Source organism: Sapajus apella, unplaced genomic scaffold (assembly GCF_009761245.1).
Source record: "Sapajus apella isolate SASKATOON/1434 unplaced genomic scaffold, GSC_monkey_1.0 scaffold24, whole genome shotgun sequence".
Taxonomy (NCBI): Eukaryota; Metazoa; Chordata; class Mammalia; order Primates; family Cebidae; genus Sapajus; species Sapajus apella.
The window spans coordinates 5,473,861-5,500,244 of NW_022436964.1; the positions used below are offsets into that span (position 1 = coordinate 5,473,861).

Here is a 26,384-nt window from a genome sequence, read left to right on the forward strand (position 1 = left end):
GACTATAGTGACCAATTAAAAGAACCAGAGCCGGTATTCTGTGGCTCATGCTGTTTTATTAATGAGTGGAGCTACTCTGTCTTGTAACCTGAAACAAAACTGGCGTCCTGCTGAAGCATGTACACCTGGGTGGGATGCTGCTGTGCTTGTGGCATAGATATGATTTATTTGAACCCTGCCAAGTCCCCTGCTGAAATGTGATGCTCAATGTTGGAGGTGGGGCTGATGGGAGGTGTTTTGGTCACGTGGGTAGAATCCATCATGAATAGCTTGGTGCCATTCTCATGGAAATGAACGAGTTATTGCTTGATTAGTTCTTATGAGAACTGATTGTTAAAAAGAGCTTGGTACCTCCCTCCCTTCTCTCACTTCCTCTTTCCTCTGCATGTGCTCTGCACATGCCAGCTCTCCTTCACCTTCCACCACGAATGGAAGCAGCCTAAAGCTCTCACCAGAAGCAGATGCTGGCAATATATTTCTTGTACAGTCTGCAGAACTGTAAGTTAAATACACCTATTTTCTTTATAAGTTCCCCAGCCTAAGGATTCCTTTATGGCAACACAAATGGACTAAAACATAAGATTGGTACCAAGGAGGGGGTGTTGCTGTAAAGATATCTGAAAATATGGAGCAGCTTCAGAACTGGATAACGGGCAGATGTTGGAAGAGTTTGGAGGGATTGGAAAAAGAAAGACAAGGGAAAGTGAAATTTATTACAGAATTTGGTTAAGTGGTTGTAACCAAAATGTTGGTAGAAATATGGACAGTGAAGGCTAAGCTGACAAGGTCTCAGATGGAAAAGAGGAACTTACTGGGAACTGGAGCCAAGGCCACTCTTGTTACACTGTAGCAAAGAACTTGGCCACATTGTGACCATGTCCTAGAGCTTTGTGGAAGGCAAGTTTAGCAATCTTAAAATCAGCCTTCCACAAGGTTCACTTAAACTCAGTTGGAAAAATTTTCCATCATGAGGTTCAACATACTGCCGTATGTTCCTACCCGAGCCTTACATAAGGCCAAAGCTTGCTCACCTGAGCCATTGCTGAGACCTTTCTCTTTCTGAATCCTGAGAAGTGAAGACCTCTGCCTGCCATGTGCTTCTCCTCCCAAACTTGCAGTGACTGTGGATTTCTTTAGCTCATTCTGGCTGACATAACCTCCCCAAACTTGTTACTTAGTGGTCTCTGAGAAATAATGAACCCAAAAAGCTTTTCCTTTTGTCAATATTCTGGTGTCTAAGCAGCTAATCATTCAAGAAGTGCCATAGCTAGTTTTAGCAGCTTATGATCAGATATAGGAGCAAATAAATGACCTAAAGTTGGAATTTGTAATTAAAATGCAGAGTGTGAAAATTTGGAACAACTTGCTGCAGAGATTAGCAAGAATAAAATGGAATCAGGTGCTAACAGTCAAGACAATAAGGAAAAGGTTCTGAACGCACTTCAGAAATCTTTGAGGCTACCCTTTCCATGATAATCCCAGAGACCAGGCTGGGCGTGGTGGTTCATGCCGCTAATCCCAGCAATTTGGGAGGTGGATCACAAACAAGGTCTAGATATTGAGACCAGCCTGGCCAACATGGTGAAACCCTGTCTCTATTAAAAATACAAAAATCAGCCGGGCGTGATGACGCACACCTGTAGTCGCAGCTACTCGGGAAACTGAGGCAGGAGAATCGCTTGAACCGGGAGGCAGAGGTTACAGTGAGCCAAGATCATGCCACTGTACTCCAGCCTGGTGACAGAATGAGACTCTGTCTCAAAAATAATAATAATAATAAAATATAACCCCAGAGGCCTAGGAGGACAGGACAGTTCTGGGGAACTGGTCCAGAGTGTCACTGCCCTGTGCCATTTCAGGATGCTGCTCCCTATCTCTCACTCCAGCTCCAGCCATAGCTCAAAAGGACCCCAGGTGCTGTGCAGGCTGCTGCTCCAGAAGGCACAAGCCATAAGCCCTGGCAGCTTTCATATGGTGTTAAATCTGTAGGCTCCCAGAATTCAGGAGTGATGGAGACTTGGCAGCTTCTAGCTAGATTTCAGAGGATACATAGAAAAGCCTGGGTGCCCAGGTAGAAGCCTGACACAGGAGCCCATGCAGATAACCTCTACAAAGGCAATGCTAAGCAGAAATATAGAGTTGGAGCTCCCACAGAGAATGCTTTCCAGAATCCTGCCTAGTGGAGCTGTGGAGAAGGCTGTCATGCTTGAGACCCCAGAAAGATAGAGCCACTGGCAGCATGCACCCTCAGCCTGGATGCCACAGGTACCAGACTCCTACCCATGAGAGCACCCACATGGGCTCACCCAGCAATGCCATGGGGAGGTGGATGCCCAAGACATTGGGAGCCCACGTCTCACACCGGTGTGCCCAGGATGTGGGACATGAGGTCAAAGAAGATTATTTTGGAGCTTTAAGAATTAATTTCTTGGTTGGGCACAATGGCTCACACCTGTAATCCCAACACTTTGGGAAACTGAGATCAGAGAACTGATTGAGGCTTGGAGTTCAAAATCAGCCTGAGCAACACAATGAGACCCCATCTGTACAAATTTCTTTTTCTTTTTCAATTAGCCAGGTGCAGTAATGCACACCTGCAGTCCCAGATACTCAGGAGACGGAGGTGGGAGGACTGCTTGAGCTTGGGGGGTTGAGGCTGCAGTGAGCCATGATCATACCGCTGCATTCCAGTCTTGGTAACAGAGCAAGATTATGCTTCAAAAAAATAAAAGAAGAAGAAGATTTAATGTCTGCCCAGCTGACTAGTGTGGGGCCTATTGACCCTTTCTTTTGACTGATTTCTCCCTTTTGAAATGGAAATGTTTACCCAATGTCTGTATCACCATTCCATCTTGGAAGTAAATAACTTGTCTTTTATTTTACAGGCTCACAGCTTAAGAAGCTTGCCTTGAGTTTCAGATGAAACCTTACACTTTGGACTTTTGAGTTGATGCTAGAAGAAGTTAAGATTTTTAAGGACTAGTAGAATGCACGATTGTATTTTCCATGTGAGACAACATGAGATTTGGAAGACCAGGGGCAAAATCCTGTGGTTTGGGTATGATTTGTTTGGCCCCACCAAGTCTCATATTGAGATTTGGTCCCCAGTATTGGAGGGGGGCCTGATGGGAGGTGTTTGGCTTGTGGGGGCAGATCCCTCATGAAAGGCTTGGTGCAGTTCTCATGTAATGAATGAGTTCTCGCTCTATCAGTACTTACGACAGCTGGTTGTTTAAAAGAGCCTGGCACCTTCCTCCCCTCTCTTGTTTCCTCTCTTGCCATATAATCTCTGCACACACCCGTTCCCCTTTGCCTTCCACCATGAGTAAAAGCTTCCTGAAGCCCTCACGAGGGACAGATGCAGGTGCCATGCTTTCTGTGCAGTCTGCAGAACAAGGAGCCAAATAAACCTCTTTTCTTTACAAATTATTCAGCCTCAGGTATTCCTTTATAGCAATACAAACAGGCTAGCACTGACACGTACCTGGGACCAACAACCTGTCTTTTACAGGCAAGCTTTTGGTCCTTGTTTATGGAGCTATTTGGGTCAAAGGACCAGCCATTCATTTGACCAGTTTTAGCAGAAGGCAGGATCTCCATGCCTCCAAACTAGATGATCAGCTTACTTTTTCACTCTCACATGCTCAGGAGAAGTGTGAGCTTTCTTCTAGCTTCATTGGTTACAGTGAGTGAGATGGAGGCCACACTCCTCTCTCTGTTCCAATTCTTCTGCTGCTTACAGTGCAGATCATTACGGCACCTCTGGAATGACAAGGCCAAGGAATCTGGACCTATCAATCATAGGCCCCAGCAAATGACAATCATCTGCATCTGTGCCAGGGATCCTAATGCAGTTGGTCACAGGTAGAATTACCACTAAAAGAAACTCACTGTTTATTTGGAATCTCAAAATGAATAAGCAGGGATCTGGTCTGGAGCAGAGATAGAGACTTCTCATCTGGCATCAGTTAGGTTTTCTTGGACCGTCTAATTTCTCCAGGGGTTCAGGATCTCACGGAGCCTTTCACGGACTGCAGCCCTGAAAAGAACAAGGACTTTAATAGCGTTAAAGAAGACTCATCTCAATTGAACCTAGAAATATTCAAATGTCAGAGAATTCAAATGGATGAGATATTTGGAGAGTTGAGCATGTGAGAGACAAGGTTACTTGCTTAGCTTCTTGCCTTTGTCCACTGCTTTGGATTTAATGTATCAGGACATGGGTGGTTGACAAGGGATTTTGTGCTGCCTCTTGGGCAGCTGAATTTATTCAAAGCCTGGGGAGTTAAGGAAAATATTGGGAAAGGAAAAGCTTTGAGGGTCATTATTTCTCAGGGACCACTGAATCACATGTTTTGGGGGTTATGTCAGCCAGAATGAGCTAAAGAAATCTGCAGTTACTGCAAGTTTGGGAAAAGAAGCACATGGCAGGCAGAGGTCTTCACTTCTTAGGATTCGGAAAGAGAAAGTTCTCGGCAGCGGCGCAGGCGAGGAAGCTTTGGCCTTATGTAAGGCTTGGGTAGGAGCATATGGCAGTATGTTGAACCTCATGATGGAAAATTTTTCCAATTGAGTTTAAGTGAACATGTTGTATACTCCAGACAGCTGGCATAGAGTAACTGGCACACAGGCAAATCCAAAGACAAGATGATTTTTTTCCCCTTCATACTTTTTTTTTTTCCTCTGTGCTACTTCCTCCACATAACAACACCAACTCTCTGCTTTGATCTATTGCTGGCTAAAGTAAGAGGGGAACATCGCTTCTATTTGCGAAATGCTTTTCGCAAATCATCATGTATAAATGGTGCTTGTATGGGTCTGATGCTCTGATCAATCATCTTATGAGTCAGGTTGACTATTTGGCCCTTTGGGGACCTGGGACACATTAGATCTCTGGGGTTGGCCGAATCTACTCTTAGAAGGATTCGGCAGCTGTAGCACTTCCCTAGAAATCAGCCTGCAACAGCCAGGCAAGACTGACTCTGAGCAGAATGGGAGATGGAGGAGGAAGGTATTTTAGAATTAGGCTTCTTTGGTTGACAAGGGAAAGGGGAGTTCGATTTTTATTTCACTTTTGAGCTCTAATTTCTTCTAGGACTTTAGTAGGGAGATAAGTTATCTATTTTTGATATTGGGGAATCAACATTGCATTATTTTGATCCAGTTCCTAATCTTGGGTATGCTATTTTGGCTAGTGTGCCTGGGTATTGGCTGAGGCATGAACTCAGCCTAAAATTCGGCTTGGCCTTTGAAATAATGTCCTTTTGTAGCCCCTCTGTATCCTACTGAAGTAAGAGCTGAACTGCACGGCTCTGTAGGGCCAGGAGATGATCCTCAGAGTCTTGTTGAGTATGGGACAGTGGCCCAGCAGAAGGAGCAGCGTGGCCCTGGTACCGCTGACCCCTTCTCTCTGGGGACAGCTGTGTCCTCGGCTGACTATAGGCTTGTCCAGCAGTCCAAAGGTTTGAGAGAGAACTGAAAGCTGAGGAGAATTTGGGGATGCCTGGCCACCTGGCGACCTGTTGGTGCTCATGCCGTCTGGTTGTGCAGGGACATGTTGGCAGGAGAGATCTGTTTTTTTCTCCACTCACATCTTTATCCACTCACCCTTCCGGAATGGAGAGGAAGGTGCTAGCCTACTAGGTGAGAATTTGAGACCCTCAGTTTGCCTCACAGCACTAATGGGTGCAGTTACTGGGCTCACACTCCCGCCCCAGCATCTGGGCCAAGGGAGTGAGATGGTGGGTACTGGGAGATGACAGGAGGTATCCATGCTCATGTTGAGGAGTGTTCTATCCCAAACATTGTCTAGAAGTATCAGGGCATGATGATAATATGAAGCAGAGGACTCTGGGTCAGTACTACCATTGTCTTTAAATTCTCTCCAGACAATGCACCCCCTATTGTGGGTACCAGGACAGACCACACCCACTGCCCTCCCCGGGTGCACCACTGGGTAGAGACTCCCAAGGCTCCCCTCTCTTTCACCACATTATATTCCAGATCACTCCGCCCTCTCTATCTCTTTCTTGCCACTCTAGCTACCACCATCGTCTGCCCTCACTTTTGGACTTTTTTTTAAATCTGAGATGAGTCTCACTCCATCTCCCAGGCTGAAGTGCAATGGCACCTTCTCAGCTCACTTGAACCTCCCAGGTTCAAGTGATTCTCCTACCTCAACCTCCTGAGTAGCTGGGATCACAGGCACAGCTATGTGCCACAACTCCTGGCTAATTTTTTTGTATTTTTAATAGAGATGGGGTTTTACCATGTTGCCCAGGGTGGTCTCAAACTCCTGACCTCAGGTGATCTGCCCACCTTGGCCTCCCAAAGTGCTGGGATTACAGATGTGAGCCACCACACCTGACCTCTTTTGGACTTCTATAAGATAAGGCCTCTCATTGTCCTTCCTGCTTCCTATTTGCCCATTTCATTCCATTCTCCTCACAGCAAGTAGAGTGAGAATTCCAAACTTAACCCCTGCCCCCCATAGTGTCCCATCACACTGCAAACCACATCCAGCATTTTTATGCCGGTCCTCAAAGCCCGGCTCATTCCAGCCCTCTGTTACCTCGTGGTCATGAGGCTATAGCCACACTGGTTGCCTTAATCAGCTCAGGCTGATTAACAAAATTCCACAGACTGGGTGGTTCAAAAAATAGGCAACTATTTTCTCACACTTCTGGACCCCAGATGTCTAAGCCAAGGTGGCTGCAAGTTTAGTCTCCTCACACAGTCTCCTCACAGGGTCTTTCCTCTGTGCACACACATCCCTGTGTCTCTTCCTTTAGGGACACCAGTTCTATTGGATTAGGGTCCCACCTTTATGACCTCAAGTAGCCTTAATTACCACTTTAAAGGCTCTGTCTCCAAATACAGTAACATTGAAGATCAGGGCTTCAATATATGAATTTTGGGAGAACAAAATTCAGTCCCTAACACTGGTTTCCTGCCCCCAGGACCTCTGCCCATGCTGTGTCCTCTGCTCATAGGACCTCTCCAGGTCTTGGCATGGCCAGATCTCTCTTGTCATTCAGCATTCAGCCTGAATGTCATATCTATAGAGTGACCCTCTGGCCACTGATCTAAATATCTGGCAGTCACTTGCCATCACTTCACCCGTTTTGATTCAACCACAGTACTTGCTCTCTCCTGCTATTGATCACGTATCTCTGTGTTTGCTTGCTGCCTGCCCTCCTCCATCAAAATAAAAGTTATTTGAGAGAAAAGGCCCTGCCTGCCATGCCCACTGGTTACTACTGTGTTCCCAGAGGCACACAGCAGATGCCTAACAAACTTCTATTAAATGAATGAAACAAAATTGCCTTTGCCTTCGGAGTTAAACTGATACATTGATTCATAATGAGGTAAGTCAGACAGCTTTCCAAACTGAAAAATAAACTATCACTGGTGCCCAGAGAAAATCTTCCTCTGATCAAGCGAGCAGAGTGTAGCTCGAGGCCAAGTTGCAGGGCATTAGAAAGTTAAAACACTGGCAAAATTCTTGCGGAAGTGCCTTCCAAAACAAGTGAGATGGTTCACACCACCATCAGGAAGGCATGCATATGCTGGGCTCCCACCCTCTCACCAATGCCATGTGGGATCAAACTCATAAATATTTATCAATTTTTTGAGTAAAATGGTATCTTGTTTTAATTTTCATTTCTTTAGTGACGAGTAAGATTGTGTATCTTTTCATTTGCTTATTAACCCACTGTATTTTTTCCCTGCCACTTATCTTTTCCTTTATCTAGTTTTACATTTTCTAATTCATCGTTTACTTATTGGTTTGCTGGAACACGGTGAACCTAAAATAAAATGCCTTATTTGTCAAACTAAAAATACATGCGTACATTCTTTAAACCAGAAATTATGCTTTTAGGCGGTTAACCCAGAGATAGACATGCCTTAGTGCACGAAAATACAACTGCACAAGGAAGTCCACCACAGTTTTGGTGTAATGGCTGCAAAATAAAATCCACCCAAATGTTCATTACTAGGGACAGGTTGCCAAAAGCTGTTCCTATTAATGAAACTGTTCACAGTGGTTAATAGTAACAGCAGGAGAAGAGAGAGCAGGGGAGAAAGAGATCTTAAAGATTCAAAGGGTTTTTGGTTGTTGTTTTATGTTTTTTATGACTTTTTTTTTTTTTTTTGAGACAGAGGTCTCACTTTTCTCACCTAGGCTGGAGTGCAGTGGCACAATCTCGGCTCACTGAAACCTCCACCTCCCAGGTTCAAGCAATTCTCTTGCCTCGGCCTCCCATGTAACTGGGGCTATAGGTGCCCGCCACCACTCCTAGCTAATTTTTGTATTTTTTAGTAGAAACAGGGTTTCGCCATGTTAGCCAGGCTGGTCTCAAACTCCTGACCTCAGGTGATCCACCTGCCTCAGCCTCCTAAAGTGCTGGGATTACAGGCGTAAGCCACCGCACCCAGCCTATGACTTTTTTTAAAGAGCAATTCTAGGTTCATAGCAAAATTGAGAGGAAGATAACAGAGATATCAACTATATCCCTTGCCCGTATAATGTGAATACAACCTCCCCCATCACCAACATCCTCCACCAGGGGAGTACATTTGCTGTAACTGATGAACCTACATTGACACATCACATCACTCAAAAGTTTATAGTATATTACAGGGTTCACTCTTGCTGTTCTATATTTCATGGGCTTAGACAAATGTATAATGACACATATTCATTATACATTTGTGTAATTACATTATCCTGCAGAGTATTTTCACTATGCTTGACCTATGCAACCCTAACGCCCAATCCTGAGCCCCCTGGCAACCATGGATCTTTCTACTGTCTCCATAGTTTTGACTTTTCCAGAAAGTCCTATAGTTGGAATTATATAGTATTGTTTCATTTTTTAACACAAACCTTAAAGAAGCAAATCTCTTTCTGTCATCCCTCCAGCTCTCTGCAGATATTCAAAATTGCCAGTAGCTGTCCAGAGTTTTCTCCATTACCTGTTTCTGTGAAAACATTGAATACTTCTTTAAATTCTAGAATCAGTCATGACTCATTAAGAAGTATTAATTTTTGCATCAGGCTGTTCCAAGCATAGCTGTGAGAGGATGTTTATTAAGGCTTGTCACTCTGCATGCAGTATCATGCCACTAAAGGCACATTACAAGAATTCTACCTGCATTCAAGCATTTCCGCACAAAGCAATGGCTCACATACGGTGTGAAAATTGAGTGTGCACAGCCCTCAAAACTTGGAATTCTTGCCAGAGTTGAAGAGGTTTCCACTGGAGCTAGCTGTTCTGAAAGTACTTGGCATCCAAGACAATTGTTTTTAGGTAGCCCCCTCTTGGCAGTCCAGGTGTGCATCCCCAGAAAAGTATGCGTGATTGCATCCTTGGCACACTCCTCACACCCAGGACCTGTGCTCAAGCCACCAAATCATGCTGGTTCCTAAGAGCACCTCTGCAAACCAGATGTCTCTTTGTATGGAACATGCTGGGAGGATGAGTGGGGCACCAACGTGGAACGAAGTGGCCTCTCCTGCTAGAAATTATACCAGTGAATGCACTTGAGGTGCAACTGCTTGATCTCACAACAGTGAAAGGATAAATGGACACAAATTTAGCTGCTTTTGATATGTTGAAGACAGGCCCCTTCTTTTATTTATTTCTGAGTCTTAATGATGACAGGAGTAGAAAAGTGGAACTGTTATGACCACCCTGTGACTTTTGAGCTGGGCATGGCTTGGGGCACTAAAATTAGAGTAGCATTGAGTCATCTACTCAACTCATTTCCAACACCATTTTCCATTGCACACTTTCAAATCTGCTCTGAAGAGCCACCCACACATCAGTTGAAAAAGATGAACCTCCCCTGGTCTCCACACCTCTCCCAGGTTTCCAAGTAGTCAGGATAAAGCCTGCCATCTATGGCCCCGCTTCACCACTGTCAGGAATAAAGAGGAAGCCTCAGAGCACTCCCAGCAAGACTTCACACTCAGTGCCCTGCAACACTCCCAGCCTTCTCCTCAATGCTTACATTGAGAACTTCCAGGCAAATCTCATTTTGCCATTCTCTCATGTACATCAAACCTCACAAGGAGCCTGGAGCTCCCAATCAACCCTGATCTTCCTGGATTCTTATTCTCAATTATCCCTACAGTCTCCCTTTTCCCATCCACTCACCTGAAACCAGTCTACACTGTCTTCTGGAAGTCACGCTCAGCTGTTAGCTTCTTCTCAGAACCTTCTTTAACTTCTTGCTGTAAATGGACAGGCTCTCAGGAAACCACTTGCTTTTACCCAGCAGTCTGAAAATGGTGGCTGTGGTATCTTGCAAGGTCCTTGTAATGCCGGATCTGGAGGTAGGGGCAGGTGTTCTGCTTTCATATGCTGCTTGAACATCCTTTTTCCTGCCACAAGAACAAACAACACCACAAAGTTCTCATCTTTTAATGCCACATGTTTAGTCCTTATCAATCACTGTTCTAGCTTATTGCTGTTACCTACAGACCCACAGGTCACTCACCTAATTCCATGAAGATTTTAGCACCTAACTCACCGCCACTTCTCCAATGTATTTGGTAATGTCAATATCCATATATATGATCTTTCCAATATCCTAGACTCTTGGTTTTTTGAGGCCCTTTTCCAACTCTCACATTTCCCACCCTGCCTCAGCCACTCCCTCCCAAGGCCATACTCTAGCCTTGTCATTACCAGCAAAGTCATCCATAATTACAGTTTCAACCATTCTGTCTTTCCAGCTCACTCACTAATGCCCCAACTCCAAAACCTTTGACCCCCTAGGCAGTATTAATCATTGACTACTTAAGCTTTTTTTGGTCCCTTAATTTCCTTCCCTATGTAGATTAGATTTGATGGTTCATCATCTCGCACTCTTGCATATATTCTTAACAGTCTTGTTAAGAAGATTAACAAAGTCCCAGGCTAGGATAAATCAACTCGGTTTACTCTGTACACCAACAGAGATAGCCATGGCTGAAGAAAGCCACGCAGCTTGCTGACTGATCTCATTTTAAGTGGATGACCCCTACCTTCAAAAAACTGTCTAAGCTCCTCCCTAAAGCCAACCCTTCACTTGCATTCTAGATTCCGTCTCCCCTCTCTCACACAAACCTGACTCCTGAAACTTTTCCCCTCCCATTGCTCTCCCTACATTAAGAATTTCTTCCCCTCTATTGGGTCATGCCCATCAGTGTCAAGTGTCTTAAAGAGAACCCCCTCATTACCCTCGTGTTATCCTCTTTCCCCTTTACAGCAACATTCCATGAAATTTGATCTCCTCGGTTTTCTTCAAACTCAACCAGGCACACCCTTACCTCATGGCCTTTGACCTGATTTTTCTCCATTCTGAAGATCCTACAAGGCTGGCTCAGTCTTCTTTTTCATGGCCTTAATGAAATGCCATCTTGTCAATGACATTGACCAGCCCATTAAAAATTGCCACACCTGTTTCCCAGTGGCCAGCAGCTCCCACCTCTCAGCCCCACCGACCACCAGCTTCCACCCCTCTTCTCACCTTTACTACTCACAGTCCGAAATTCAGTCTCAGTTGAATTCTGGTAATAATTGGCATTAGACAAAACTAACATCTTTCAGACAGGGCTTCTAAGAATGCTCTTTGACCACATCTAAATTGGTTAAGGTCTTCCTAAAAAAAACACATTTTAGATATTTTTTCACCCTCTTTGTTTCCACACTTTGTAATGAAGTTCATGACCAATTGATGGCTTTGTCGTCAGTGACGTTTAAATGCCACTGGGTCTTGGAGACGGACAGATTTCTCTTGAGGTCTCTCCAAATGTAGCTTAATTCTTAATATTTTTGTGGCTTTTATTAATTTAAAAGACAGACATGTAAAACCTACCTCATCTTCCTTTCTGTCTACTCATCCGTCTCTATATTAAATCCTGCCTGGATAAACCAGGAAAGAAAAAGAAGAAAAAAAAATGGCATGTCCCTATCCTAAAAGAATCACCATGTCAGTGGTGTCAGAGGAATTCCTATGTCATTCAAGAGATGCTCAAGTGCTCTTAAGAAATTCAGCAGTGGCTTCGAGCAAGATCCCTGGTACATCACATCACCTACAACACAGTGAACCAGAGGGGAATGAATGTAGCTGAATCCAGCAGACAGCATATGCTGTGTAGTACTCAGGAAAGAAAATAATCAGTCAAAGTGACAAAACCAAGGGATCACCCTGGAAATTGAAGGACATGAAATTTCTCCTCTGCACAGTGTCCAGATAAAGGAGAGGTCATACGAAAACCCCAGACATTAAAGATGGAAAAAATGATAATTAAAATATTTGTGGAACTTCCCTCTAGAACTCTTCCACTTTAGCTTATGGGGATAGTTGGTCAGAAATAAGAAAAAAAATAAAATCTCCATGTAAAAGATTTAACTGTAGGCAAATTTTACATAGCATGGTTTCTCTCTTTGAGTGATCTAAAAAATAAATAAATAAAGACCCACTGAGGCTTTAAGTGCTACAAGTGCCCCAGGCAGAAAGATCAGGCTTGGTTAAATCATTACATAGTCCATCATTTGTGTATCATGTCATCGAAGGTGTCAGGGAGAAAAAGAAATGTGTCTCTTCCTTCGTGCTGACCAAAGTGGCAGAAATCGGTGTTCAGAACTGAAATGACGAACCCTTCAGATTAGAAGAATGCACATTAGAGCATTCTGACCTTTCAGTTCTCTTATGTTAAAATAAAATAAAACCACAAAATTTTAAAAAAGAAGAAGAAAAAATGCTAGGGCAATCAGATCAGGAAGACAAAATCTCTCCCCCTGGCAAGGTTCAGGAACATTCTGCACAGAAGTTCTCCACTTGTCAGAAGAATTTATTTTTCCAATTCCTTTCTCTTGGGGAGCAAGCATTTCCCCAGCAGATATGAGAATGACCTGATTCTCCCAAGGTAGCATACTCTCCACTGAAGCTCTGTTGCAGTCATTCGTAGAAAATTTCCTGTTCCATTATTGCACCAAATGAGCTCTGGGCTAATCAGACCCTCTAGGGAAAGGATAAAAAATAAAAAGCACCCGTCCCCTAAAGCGAGGCTCTGAGCTGCTTTGAACTACATTTACAGTCTTAATATAACCCAAGAGATTTCACAATTCACATGAGAAGCCAAACTCTTCTAATGAAATATTTATTGGGTTTATCATAGAAAAAAGGGGAATATTTTTTGATGAGCATATTCTTCTATTTATCATGTTCATTAGAAGTGCCAGTGAGAGGTTTCAAAATATTTTTTTTTATTGTTGCTTGGGATAAAATATATAATTTTCACCATAAGCAAGATGACTGTAAATAGAATACAGTTCTTGCCAAGTACTGCCCAAGTGTTTGGTGAAGAGGAGGGAAATGGGTATCAAATGCTTCCTCCTGCACCTTACTGACTAAGCCTTACGTTGGCAACTCACCCCTGGTATGCACTTTCTCCTTTCTGCAGCTTAGTGAAGGATTTCATCAGGCTCAAATAAAATGACACTAGCACAGAAAGCAAGATCCCAAAGCAGGCGACTAGGGAAAAACACACTCAGTGCTGCTGGCCCTTGGAGCCTTGAAAAGGCCAAGGGTTGCGGCCAAGGCAGTCCTGGTGTCCACCAAACAGGAAAGGGAGGGTTAAAAACTCCGCCAATTTCCTGGTCCTCTCTTTTGCCTAATAACATGTGCATCTTTAACCCTCACTTCATACTGAGAAAAAGTAATAGACTCATTATGTTATTACAAGCAGATACTCTTACTCTGTTTTTTGCTTTGGTGAAAAGTGTGCCGACACAGCACTGCGCGTTCATGGGCTTCCAACTGCCACCTCTTCTCCCAAGGGGTAAGAAAGCTGTTATCACTTCCATGCTGATAATAGAAAATTTAGCACAACTGCCTTCCCATCTTTCAAACCACTTCAATATTTTAAAAACAAAAAACAAAACCCCCTTGACTCAAGAGGAAGAAAGAAAAGAAAACTTAGATTACAGTTGATCAGCTCTAAAAACAGTTGTCTAACGTCTCTGTGCAGCTTTTTTTTTTCCTGTAATTAAAAGAAAAAAATATTTGATGTCTCACTTTTGTCCTATCAATTATGGGAAAACTGAACCACCAACATCACACTCCTCCTCCTGTGTTTCTTGCTGGTCCCACCAGGCTGTTACTTATTTCTTCTTAGATATCAACTCTCACCTAATGAATGGCTGCTGTTGTGAAAAACAAGTTTAATTTATATAAACATTAATGTAATACCTAAGGAACTTGCTGAAAAAATAAGATATAATTTTTTTTTGGGCGGGGGGACAGAGTCTTTCTGCATCACCCAGGCTGGAGTGCAGTGGCACAATCTCAGCTCGCTTCAACTTCCACCTCCCAGGTTTGAGCAATTCTCTTGTCTCAGCCTCCCAAGTAGCTGGAACTACAGAAACCCACCACCACACCCAGCTAATTTTTAGATTTTTAGTAGAGATGGGGTTTCACCATGTTGGCCAGGCTGGTCTCGAACTTCTGACCTCAGGTGATCTACCCCTCTTGGCCTCCCAAAATGCTGGGATTACAGATGTGAGGCACCGCGCCTGGCCAAGATATAAATTTTAAGTGCTACTCTGGTTCACAGTCCAAGAAACTACAGCTCACTGGGTCACGTAAATTCTTTGTCTTATTAAAATATAAGATTGTTATAAAAATATCATGGCACTATTTAGAATTTAGATAACACTTTTCCTTTTAGGAGCAGCATATCTGGAAACAGATGACCTTATTTCATATTTATTACAGACTTGTATGTTAGAGGAGGTATTCTTTGCTAGTATCCCTGTATTATGAAGGAAGAAATGGGAGTCTTACAAACTCAAGCAGCCTGCGTACTAGAATGGAATTGAAGCAGCAGAGTTAAAATGCTGCATGGGAAATTCATAGAAGTAAGGCTACTCAGTCGTTCATTGAGTTCAGAGTTTGTAACAACCCCCGATGGTGCTAAAAACTTAAACCTCCAAAGTGTTCCCAGTCTTTCAGACCAGCACATTTGCCTAAAGCAATTTTCTGCCCCAAAGAAGGACCAACTGAACCAACTGAATTAGAATTCAATATGGTCCAATTAGCTAGGCTTGGTGCTGCTTGGTTTTCCTGGCATGTCCAGCTGGCAAGAATTCTACCCTTACTGGCAACATGGGGGATGGAAGGATTGTAGAATTAAGCTCTACAGGTAAAACAAAAACTGTTCTGAATATTCACATTTCCTTTCTTCGCCTCTCAAATGTTATTGCAAATGAAATTATGTCAGAGCAAAATGCTAATAAACCAAAGTGGATTTGTTTGTGTTTTTTTTTTTCCTACCATGGGGAGCAGCCAGACGGCTTTACACTAGCTAGATGTGGTTTTCCAACCCTGGTTTAAAAAGCAATGCAGGTATGTTGTCATTTACTTTCAGTCTGCAAGTCCTTTTGATAAAAGAAGCCCTTTGCAAGAAGCATTTCTCTCCTGTCCTTATAAATCAAATAAATAAAAATAAAAATTTCTGCCAAGCCATATGCTTCTGTTCCTCTCCTTCAACTGGCCTAAAATAAAATAGATTACCCTTCTCTGTTCTTTTTCCTATCCCTCTACTTGAGAGGGAAAAAAAAAAAGCTAGTGAAAGAAAAAGAGAGACAGAAATCAAACAACTGTCTAAACAAATCACTCCAACATTTCCAAGGGCTTTTGACCTGCAGCAATGTCAATCTCGCCTTTTTTTCCCTTTCTTTCTTTGAATCAACATAACCTATGATTCTGATCACTCCAATATGTCAGTGCCTGCTGAGGGCACATTTTATTGTTCATAAAGCTCCAGACGATAATGAAAAATAAGCAAGAAAATGATAAATTCATCAAAGTTGCAAGAATATTCGAGGAAAAAAGGAATTTCCCGAGGTAACTGTCCTTGACCCGGCTCTTTAATCGAGTGAAATTTCATCACTTTATCTAATATCATGCTTCATGCTTCAGGCTCCCAGCAATTCTATTTTAGTGTGGTCTAATGGGCAGCTGACACCTCCACTCAGCACCAGACTGCATAATATGTGCTGACACACTGTGTGGCAAGCTGCCTTTGCAGGGGCTGTTTATTTGAGCCTCGCCAGGAAAAATGTCATCACAAAAAGGTTCTTTATAATTCCGGGCTCAGCTTTCCGGGACTGAGAGGACTTCCCGCTTTAAGAGGTCTGGGAGCCCTTGCAGGAAAGCAGGCAGTGATCTGCGTGGCTGTGTACATTTGACTTTAGGTGAGAGGTTGGGAAAGCCCCAGTTATGGTTGTCTGAAACCTGAATCTAGATAGTGTAATGAAGAGTGTCATTCTAACGGCTTTGCAGGCTGCTCTTCTCAGAACCTCTGATTCAATTTGATATTCTGAGGTTAACGTACTGTATTGGGCCTGAAAACAGGAATGCACACGGAAAGCTTTTATACTTATTCAGTTCAGTAAGCATGGCAAACTCATCAACAGCTATTTGTACACTGTAGGCATGATGGGACTTACTTTGATGTTCTGATTTATGCTTGCTATTTTCCCCTCAGTATTACTTTGGAGTTGAAATGCACTTTAAAAAAAAGTCAGCTTTTGACATGATAGCTAAGGATATTATCATAAATGAAGCAACATACACACGTGCACACACAAATATAGAAATGCTACAATCTTTGACTCTAAATTTCCAGTATAGACAAAATTCAAATTTTCTAAACATACAAAGGAGACTAAAGATAATTAGATGAAATGGGTGACCGTGGACTGAATTCAGTGCTACCAAATGGAAAAAATGCTATCAAGGACATTAGGACAACTGACAAAACATGGGCCATAGGTTGGAGAAAAGTATCGTATGAGTGTTAAGTTTCCTGAATTTAATCGCCTATTGTTGTTATGTAAGAGAATGTGTTTTCTTAGACAATTCAGAGTGAATTAAAGATACTAAAGGGTATGGGCGCATGGTGCATACAAATTACTTTCAAAGGGTTCCGAAAAATTTAATTAGAGCAAGAGGGAATGATAAAGGATATGTGGCAAAATGTTAAACATTATTGAATCAGTAGAGCAATGCAAAATAATTCTTGTCAAAAAACAGTAAATAAATTCTGTTGAGTTGAGGTTCAGTTGTCTTCCCTCCATTTCTGTAAAAGAGGCCAGTTTGGCATCCATATGCAAATGTATTTTGATATTCCCAATCTATAAATGAACCTTTGTTCATTCGCCTGTTTCCCTCACTAATGATGAACTAAAACCTCTAGCACGTGCTCCTTCAAAATAAAATTGGTGAATCCAAATAAAGTCCTTAGTTCTCTAAACCAATCTTGTGACATTTCCATCAGTCCAAAATCACTGCAAAATAAATATTTTCTAAAATTGCTATAAACAGCAAATAACGATGGGTGGGGAACTGGTGTAAGAATAAATACCTGCTGCATGTGCACATATTAAACAGAAATGTGCTTTATAGGGAGATAATGTGCTTACTCCAAAACTGTGGCACCAATAAGGTTAAGCAAGCTCTGGCCAGTCTAATACTACCACAGCTCTGATCATAATGGAGCTCCGTGATTTGTGGCCCTCATTAGAACCCTGGAATGGCTATTTAGATCTCCATGTATGCTATGCCTTGCTTCACCTCACAACCTTTATACTTAAGAAATTGGAGTAGAGTAGCTTTACAGTTCCCAGAAAGATCAAATTTAATCTCAAATGGAGTAAGTCATTTCTATCTTATAGTAGGTAAGAAGTCGCATGGACTGGCCTAGTGATCCCCATGGTCTAACTACGGAGGAAGAATCTTTTGTCTTTTGTCACAAAATACGGGTAGTTCAGTTATGGAGGAAGAGCATGGTCGGGTGGGATAGTAAAGCAGCGAAGCCATCTGTCCATCAAAAGGTTGAAAGCAGGGCATTCATCAGTGGTGAAATAAGAACACTGTTCAAATGCCAACATTTACACCACAAACATTTTTCACTTTAAGCAGAAGTGCTTTAGTAAGACCGATCAACTATTCCTTCCCCAGTGATTTCCCACTCTGCTTTTTCTAGAAAGCAATTAGTACTAGTAGCAGTATAGTAGGAGCCATAATGATAATAGTCTTTATATTATATTGTCCACAATATCACATTACCCCTTTATTATTTACAGTTCTCTGAACCAGATATTATTAGCACCATTTCACAGAACAGTAAACTGAGGTACAGGGAGGTTATGTGACTTGTGACACCAAGAGCTAAGCAGTGGCAGAGTCAGATTTCATATTAGGTTAAGTCTGGTTCCAAATCCAGAATGCTTGCCTTTATACTATACAACCGCTAGAACACAGAATTGATGAAAACAAGTTTAGAAATTACTTTACTAAAAGCTCATTGAAGAAAACAATACAAATTAGGTGTTCACAATACGGTACTGTCCATGTCATGGCCATGGTGATCAATGGTCTTGTGTAGCATCATGTCAATGAAATAACTAGTTTAAATAAAGCAGGTAGACTATTTTGAGCAAAGAATGCAAAGCAGGGTTATTTCCTTAGATGAGCTAAAGTTATTAAGAAGAGAAAAAAGGAACTACTCTTTAATTTTCCATTTTGAAGATTTTAATACCCTACTTGGAGAGACCCTATATTTTCTAAAACTGTAAACGAAACTGACTGCAAAATTATGAGAAATTTTTTAATGCGAGCTTCGAATGTTGTTGTTTTAGCAATGGTAATAAACTACGTCAACATTTTTCCTAGTAAAAGCAATGATTTTTCTAAAGGGGAAAACTTTAACTTATAATGACGTTTGCTAGTCAAATCATGGCAAGAAGTATTTGGGGTCCGATATTTTAGGTAACTTGATTGTATCTCAAAATTAATCCTGTCCACCATTTTATGTGAACGCCAATTTCCCTTAATCACTGGAAAGTATCAAGTGTTGTCAATGAGGCTTTTAAACGTTCTGAAGAACATAAGTCAAATAAAATAGTGACTTTGGATATGATTTCATTTGTTATCTGCCTGTTAGGTCCTTCATTCAACTAACAAATATTTATTAAATGTGTTTTGATTCTTGCTCTCAATAACCTTAGAATTCAAAGATGAGATAAAAATGAACAGTTAGCTGTAACAGAGAGCAAGCGAAAGTACCCAGTAAAGAATGTAATGAATAAAAATTACTCTTTTGGGAAACTGTTTTTCACTCTGCATGATTCTGCTTGTTCATCGCATGACCCTACCTCCCTCATCATTGGAACAAACTTATGACCTGGACGGGCCAATCAGAGAACCCAGGCTTCCCAGAAACAATGATACCCCCTAGGCAGACACATGCCTCACCTCCAAACAACCCAAGTCCTAGGGCGAGTTGATATAAATGCTGCGAACGAGGATTTCTCTCCTTCAGAGAGCTAAAAATACTGTGTAAATCTGGAGCTTCTGAGAATCGCTTTCCCATCATGTATGAGTGTAGGGTCTGCTTAAGACTGAACCCAAAATGGAGAAAATCAGAGCCAGGAAATATTATAAGGGACAGATTCCTGAGAACATTTAGCCAGGCACTGAATTCAGCCGGCTCAACTACTGGATTTTCAGTTACATGAGACAATAAATAATTCTTTTATTTACCCTCCTTTGTTTCTTTCATTGAAAACTAAATTGCCTCTCCAATACCAAGATGATCCCTGAATGGAGATTAATTGAAGTGTAAAACTTTATCCATCTCTAACATCGTATTAATTTACTTCACGTGAGGGACAGCAGAAAGGGCAATTACCTTCAGCTAAGTAATACACTCAGGGTTTCATGGAGGAAGTGATATTTGAGTTGACCTACGATTTCCAAAACTGTAAAAGCGGAATAAGGACATTTGGGATGAGGAATTAACAAAAACAGAGACAAAGAAATATGAACGTATCCAGTGCATGTCTGTAACTCATTGGTAAAGAAATATAATGAGCAATGGAGAAGCTAAGACTGAGAAGATATTTGAGAAGTTGATGATAAAAGATCTTGAATATTGGCCAGGTAGTCCAAACTTTATTATGTAAGCAAATGCAAACCACTGAAAGCTTCGGCTTTGAAAGAAAAAAAAATCAGGATGCATCATATTTCCTGGGAAAATAATCCTGGCAACAGCCTAAAGAAATAATTACTTTAGTAAAGATTGGAACGGAAGGCCACCTAGGACCTAGTGACAGGCCTGGTGAGAGGTGTTAAGGACTTAAAGTGCCTAGAGGGATGGATAAAAGCAGATATATTAAAGAGACATTTTAGAAATAAAATTAACAGGGCAAGGTAACTAATGTTAAACCTTTTAAACGGTAATATCTGCCAAGACAGAATTTTTAAAAAGAAATTGTGATCTGATGACGTTTTGAGGCAACAGTTTTTAATGGTTCAAAACACGATCTTTCAGGCAAAGTGGAACTAACCTTTGAGAAATGCTTAGAAACGATCCAAAACAGGCAGATGTACTACGCTCACTCTAGTATCAGGAAGTGAAAGAATTTTACTTCTAAGTTTTGACTTTATAACACATTTTAAACTGCAGACAAATGAGCTGGCATAATGGTAGAGTCACAAAATGAGTTGCAAGTTGAATGTTAAATGATGCTTGCTTCCTCTAGGTTTTCCTGTGGTCGGGCTTAATCTCAGGACAGCAACCAAATGTGGATGCAGACTGTCTTCATTTCTTTCTTCCTCCCTTCTCTTTTTTTCCTCTGGCTCTCTTCCTTTTTTCTTTTCTCTTTCTTTCTCAGTCCATCCTCCTACTCCCCCACTATTATTAAATTCTTAGCTAGATTTAGAATGAAAACTTTTTATTTTCACAGTGGAAATTAATCAGCATGCTGTTTTAAAACAACACAAGAAAAATTAGCAAAGTTTTCCATGGACTTTAGAGTGAGTGACCTTTTAAATTTTAATGCAGCAAATATTTAGAGAGTGCTTACAATGGGGCAAGGAGAGTGCCGAATGCAGCCACTGTCTCCAAAGACCCAGTGCTCAGAATCTTCGCTTAGAGAGTGGTGACTTGTCAAATCTCTTTCAGCAAATTACACTGAAATTACATTAGGATGATTTTCTTTCCCAAATTGACTACATTGTCATTTGAATTCAAATAGGGAGTATGATGACATTCCAGAAATTTCCATAATCATTTTTCTAAAGGTATGCAAATGTTGATTTCAAGTTGGAACCCCTGGGATGACGGTTGGGGCTTCATGGCCAGTTTTAACTTTCAGGTGGATCATAAGCATTAATCGGTCATATTTAGTTAGGTATTGAACGTAATAACAAACTGTAGTATTCATTACTGAGTGTGAAATAACAAGCGCTCATGTCAGGGAGGGACAGCAAGTGGTAACTACAGGATGACTGCTTGAAGATGAAGGGAGAACGAAAGGGAAATTGAGTTGTCAACGCCAGAAATCAGTTGGCAACCATCATCCGTTATCTACAGGTACCTCAGTGATATTTTTAACTGTGCCTAAATCTAACACCATTAAAAAAGAAATAAGAATTAATATTTTCTTAACTCATAGGATCTTTTTACGTAAATACCACGTACTATTATTATTACTCTAAGTAATCATCTAGGAGTTTAAACTATGCACAGATAATGTTTTCTTCAACTTCAAAATGCAAAGAGGATAAAAAAATGAATTCCTGTAATCATCTTCGAATCGCCCCTCACAAAAAAAGTAGGAAGCTGGGATACAAGCCAAGAGAAAAATCTCATTTTAGAACTTCAAGATCAAGTACCTAGACCAAGGGTGAAAAAGGCATCCTTAAAGAGACCTTAGAAACTAGTTCTGAGGAACTTGAACATGGGGTTTTTACGTAAAAGTTCAACTTGGCCAGCTGTGGTGTATTACGTCTGTAATTCCAGCACTTTGGGAGGCTGAGGCGAGAGGATCACTACAGCCTAGGAGCTGCAGATCCACCTGAGCAACATAGGAAGACCCTATCTCTACAAAAGATATTTTGAGGCCAGGCGCAGTGGCTCACACCTATAATCCCAGCACTTTGGGAGGCCGAGGCGGGTGGATCACGAGGTCAAGAGATTGAGACCATCCCGGTCAACATGATGAAACCCCATCTCTACTAAAAATACAAAAATTAGCTGGGCATGGTGGCGTGCGCCTGTAGTCCCAGCTACTCAGGAGGCTGAGGCAGGAGAATTGCTGGAACCCAGGAGGCAGAGGTTGTGGTGAGCCGAGATCACACCATTGCACTCCAGCCTGGGTAACAAGAGTGAAATTCCATCTCAGAAAAAAAAAAAATTTTTTTGAAAAAACCAAAACACCTAGCTAGGTTTGGTGGCACTTGCCTATAGTCCCACCTACCAGGAAGGACGAGGTGAGAGGATCGCTTGGGCCCAGGAGTTCCAGGTTGCAGTGACCTATAATCATATCACTATACTGCAGCCTGGGCAACAGAGTGAGACCCCGTCTCAAAAAATATATGCATATATATGAAAACAAAAAGTTGCAACATTAAACTGTCCCAGATGAACAAACAAGTTAACACTATTAAAAACACTTTTCAGTAAAATATAACTTCTAAATTATATCACACAGATCAATGCATTAATTAAAAATAAAAGATATATTTCACTCAATCAAGGATTCTTGAGTGTTCAGATCTTAAAGAAAATTATATTCTTACAATTTCCTTTTTTAGCTTCATAGTCAACTAACAGTTTAACAAAAGGCAGAGGAGAAATCTGTAACATGCATTAAACTTTCACTTTCATTAGCAAAACAGACATTGAATGGATGTGCTTTTGCCGCATCTGTTTAACCTTGAAGACTCTGTATTTTGTTCACTCCTCTCCTGGCAGTTTTAAATGGCAAAAACATTCCTGGTTTCATTTGCAGTCTGAATGAGTAATTTCAATGATAACAATGACATCTGAAATATTTGTGGTTTTGTGCAGCATTTCCTCCAGGAATAATAAATAAGCCAAAAACATTGAATAATGCAAAGAAGACCTTCCTTAAGAACCATAGAGGAAAACAAGATTCTGTGCAAAAGTCATTTGTTTTGGCAGTGTAACCTCGTTCATAATGGAATTCATACTGCCCAGACTCTTTGTTTTGGGGCCAATAAATTTATTAATAATAAATTTAATTAAACATCAATGAATCAGTGTTTAGGTCTCCATTTCTGAGCTGCTAATATTTATCCGGCAGTGGTTGAAGTCCAGCTGTTATTTGTTTAAATTTAGACTTATATAGGTCCTATATGTTCAGAGGATCTTTATCTTGTATTGTCCTCACTATTAACCAACACTTGAGCATAGGAGTTGGGGAGCAGTATGTGATGTTCTAGTTCAAAGGATTTTTTAGCCAAACTGAGCTTAAATATGTACATAGGCATATTTTAAGGTGTGTATACGGTATTAGCTGGCCTCTCAAGCTATATATTTTTAGATAAAAAGCACTTATACTAAATACAAATTCTTTATAAACGAATCAGACCACCAACCACAAAGTCAAAACGCTTTTAAAAAGACTTCACAAAAATACCAAGCTTAAATTGTCTCCTTTACTTGTAGCAAAATGAAATAAACAGAGAAAAAGGAAATTTCCCCCAAGCCAACACATAGACAGGAAAAGACTTCAATAATCCAAGAGGAATGACAAACATTTTTAAAATAACATTGGATTTTAAATTAAAGTCTTAACTAAAAGTGGTTCTAAAAATCAATGTACTCTGCTTAAGGGAAAGAGGGAGGAGGACTCCAGTACATTTCTAAACACACAGTAGGCACTCGAGGAATCATTGTTGATTGCTAGCAAAGCCGTGACAAAAATCTTGTGTTTTTCTAGTATAGAGGCTGAATCAAAGTTTTCTCTCTGTCTGGATAGTATGGATGTTCCAGAGAGTATAACAGTAAAAGGACAAGCAAGTAAGAAAGAAGCACTTAAAGGAATGAAAGAGAGACTTTGGAATTAACAAAGACAAGATCAGTTTCTCATTTCCATATCCCTTCAAAAAAAGTGGCTGGGTAGGGGGACTTGTTATCTCATCATTCTAATAAAGGCGTTGATCTACATGTACTCTATAGAGGGCCATAAAGTTCCCAGTAGACATTATTCAATCAATTCTCACTATATTGTTTTATAATTTTTTGAAAAAAAAAATGATGGTATTCTCTCTATCTTCCTCATAGCATAAAGAAAGATCTAAGAAGGAGCTAAGAGCTTTCTAATCAGTTGGTCCTCATTGTTCCAGGAAGTTAATGGATAAGAGATTGCTTCCGGTTTGGAAGAATTATTGAGTCATTCAATTCTTTCCCCTCTCCAGATCTGTCTCAATATCCAAAAGTAAATAAAATGCAGAGACAGTGGGACCACCAGAGGAACTCTCCCACTGTCCCTTTAACATCCAGTTGGATGGCACTATCTAGTCTCCGGGTAAGTATCATTGCTCTACGCATGTGTAGAGAAAGTGTAACCCTGAGAAGACTGAAGAAGAGAGAAGCTAAATAATTACTGTTACAGGAAACACAGAAGATTCCAGTTGGCATGTTCATAAAAATCAAGGACTTTTTTTTTCCAAGAGCGCTGTTCAAGCAGGTAAACAATACATGCAGATTTACTGCACTCTACACACAGCCACTGGTGTTTCCCTGTCTTAAAGCATTACCATTAAAAAGGAATTATCCTACTTAGGAAACAAGGCTGTGTGTATTTAACTTGAAAACAAGATTTGACAAGGTGACCATCTGTTTTCTCTTTCCCACTTAATTACAAAAGGAATGGTACTTGAAGCCCACCAAAATACCCAGGGAGGAATTGGGATTATGACATATTCATTTTCTCTGCAAAGTGCAAACCTAACACTTGCTTATACGGCCACAGTGAAGGGGAGCAGAATTAGCATATCTGCAACTGCTCTTCCACCACAGCCACTGGGACTGAAGTTAGTTAACCTGAAGACCTGACACCACTCAACGTAAGTCCATTGAAGGGCACCCAAACCGTTGGTAAAGCCTCCCTTTGGGAGGAACAAATGCTCCATTGGATGATACCTTCTCTCACTGGTTTGCATGAAATCATCTCCACTCAAGGTCTGAGTTTCTATCAGCAGAGTTTGTTTGGTAAAATATGCTTGAATCCAAGAGTACAGAAATAACCCCATGTCATGGAAAATACAGAAGACTGGAAGTCTGAAAATCTAGGTACCAGTTCCAGGTAAGTCACTCCTTATCCTGTGTGGCCCCAAGCAAGTTATACGAACACCCTGAGTCTCAGTTTCTTCATCTGTAAAATGGGAACACTAATACCAATTCTGCTTACTTTACAGGATGTCTAGAAAAGTTTTATAAGATAATTGGAAACTGATAGGTAAAATATAAATTATTTTACGAATATATTAATAAGAATATCAACAAAAATATGGTCACAGTAAACCTAGAAAGAGTCCCATAAGGGACATCTCTACAGCATGAGGAAATACCCATTACAACAATAAGATAATTTTTCTAGCTTCTCCTTTTTGTTTAAGCAGAGATCTGACCAGCTTCCAAAAGGCCTTGAAAATAGTCAAAACTGTCCCAGAGAAATACTTGCTTCAGAATATTTCCACTTGTGTAGACATGACTTTTTGCAAGAGCTTTTGCATGACATTTTGCAAGAGCAAAAAGTGAGTTCTGTGTCCCTTAATTCTTTGGTATTTTCCTGAAAACACAGTGACCTTCATTCTAGTGCTGCCTTATTCAGTGTGGGAGCCACCAGCCGCATATGACTATTTAAAATTAAATTAATTAAAATTAAATAAAAAACTAAAATGTTAGTTGCTCGATCACACTAACCTCATTTTAAGTACTCAATAGTCCCAGGCAGTAAGTTACTGGCCATATCATAGCAGACAGCTCAGATGCAGAACATTTTCATCAGAGAAAGTTCTATTGGACAGCAAATATAAAGGTTTAAAAAGTAAGGCTTTCCTGGAATGAAACTGGGGAAGGAAATATAGTATGTGCTTTCAAATTCAAACTGACTCAATTCTGCCTTTCACTTGAGTGAATGGTTTAAATTCCCTAAGTCTCAGTTTTCTTCATCAGCATAATGGGGACAATAACAGTAAAGCTTCATAAAGTACTTACAGTAATTATGAAGACTAAGTGAAATAAGTAAAGCATCAAGCATATTATACGTACTCAATAAATGTTATTTATTACTGAATTTCATCAAGTCTAAGATGCAGAACTTTTCACATTTTAACATATCTCAAATTCGCATGTAATTTATAACCAGTGCCAAAAGAAACTTGGCAGAGAATGGAGTTGTGACATAGATGTCAGTGCCTGCACATGTGCAAATTTAGCATGTGTGTAGAAGGTTAGAGATTCATCTGAGTCTCACCTAAGCTGAGATATAAGCCTTGTTAGTATG

General features: G+C 40.9%; 1 long non-coding RNA gene across 1 annotated transcript in view; it reads right to left on the minus strand.

The window, feature by feature from the left end:
* Window positions 1-2,882: 2,882 nt before the first annotated feature.
* Window positions 2,883-26,384, minus strand: part of LOC116559773 — a 41,708-nt gene continuing 18,206 nt past the window's right edge. Inside the window, exons 3-5 of the long non-coding RNA XR_004272613.1 lie at window positions 10,164-10,390; window positions 3,892-4,039; window positions 2,883-3,762 (exon numbers count right to left, since the gene is read on the minus strand). This is a non-coding gene — a long non-coding RNA (uncharacterized LOC116559773). The remainder of the gene's footprint in view (window positions 3,763-3,891; window positions 4,040-10,163; window positions 10,391-26,384) is intronic.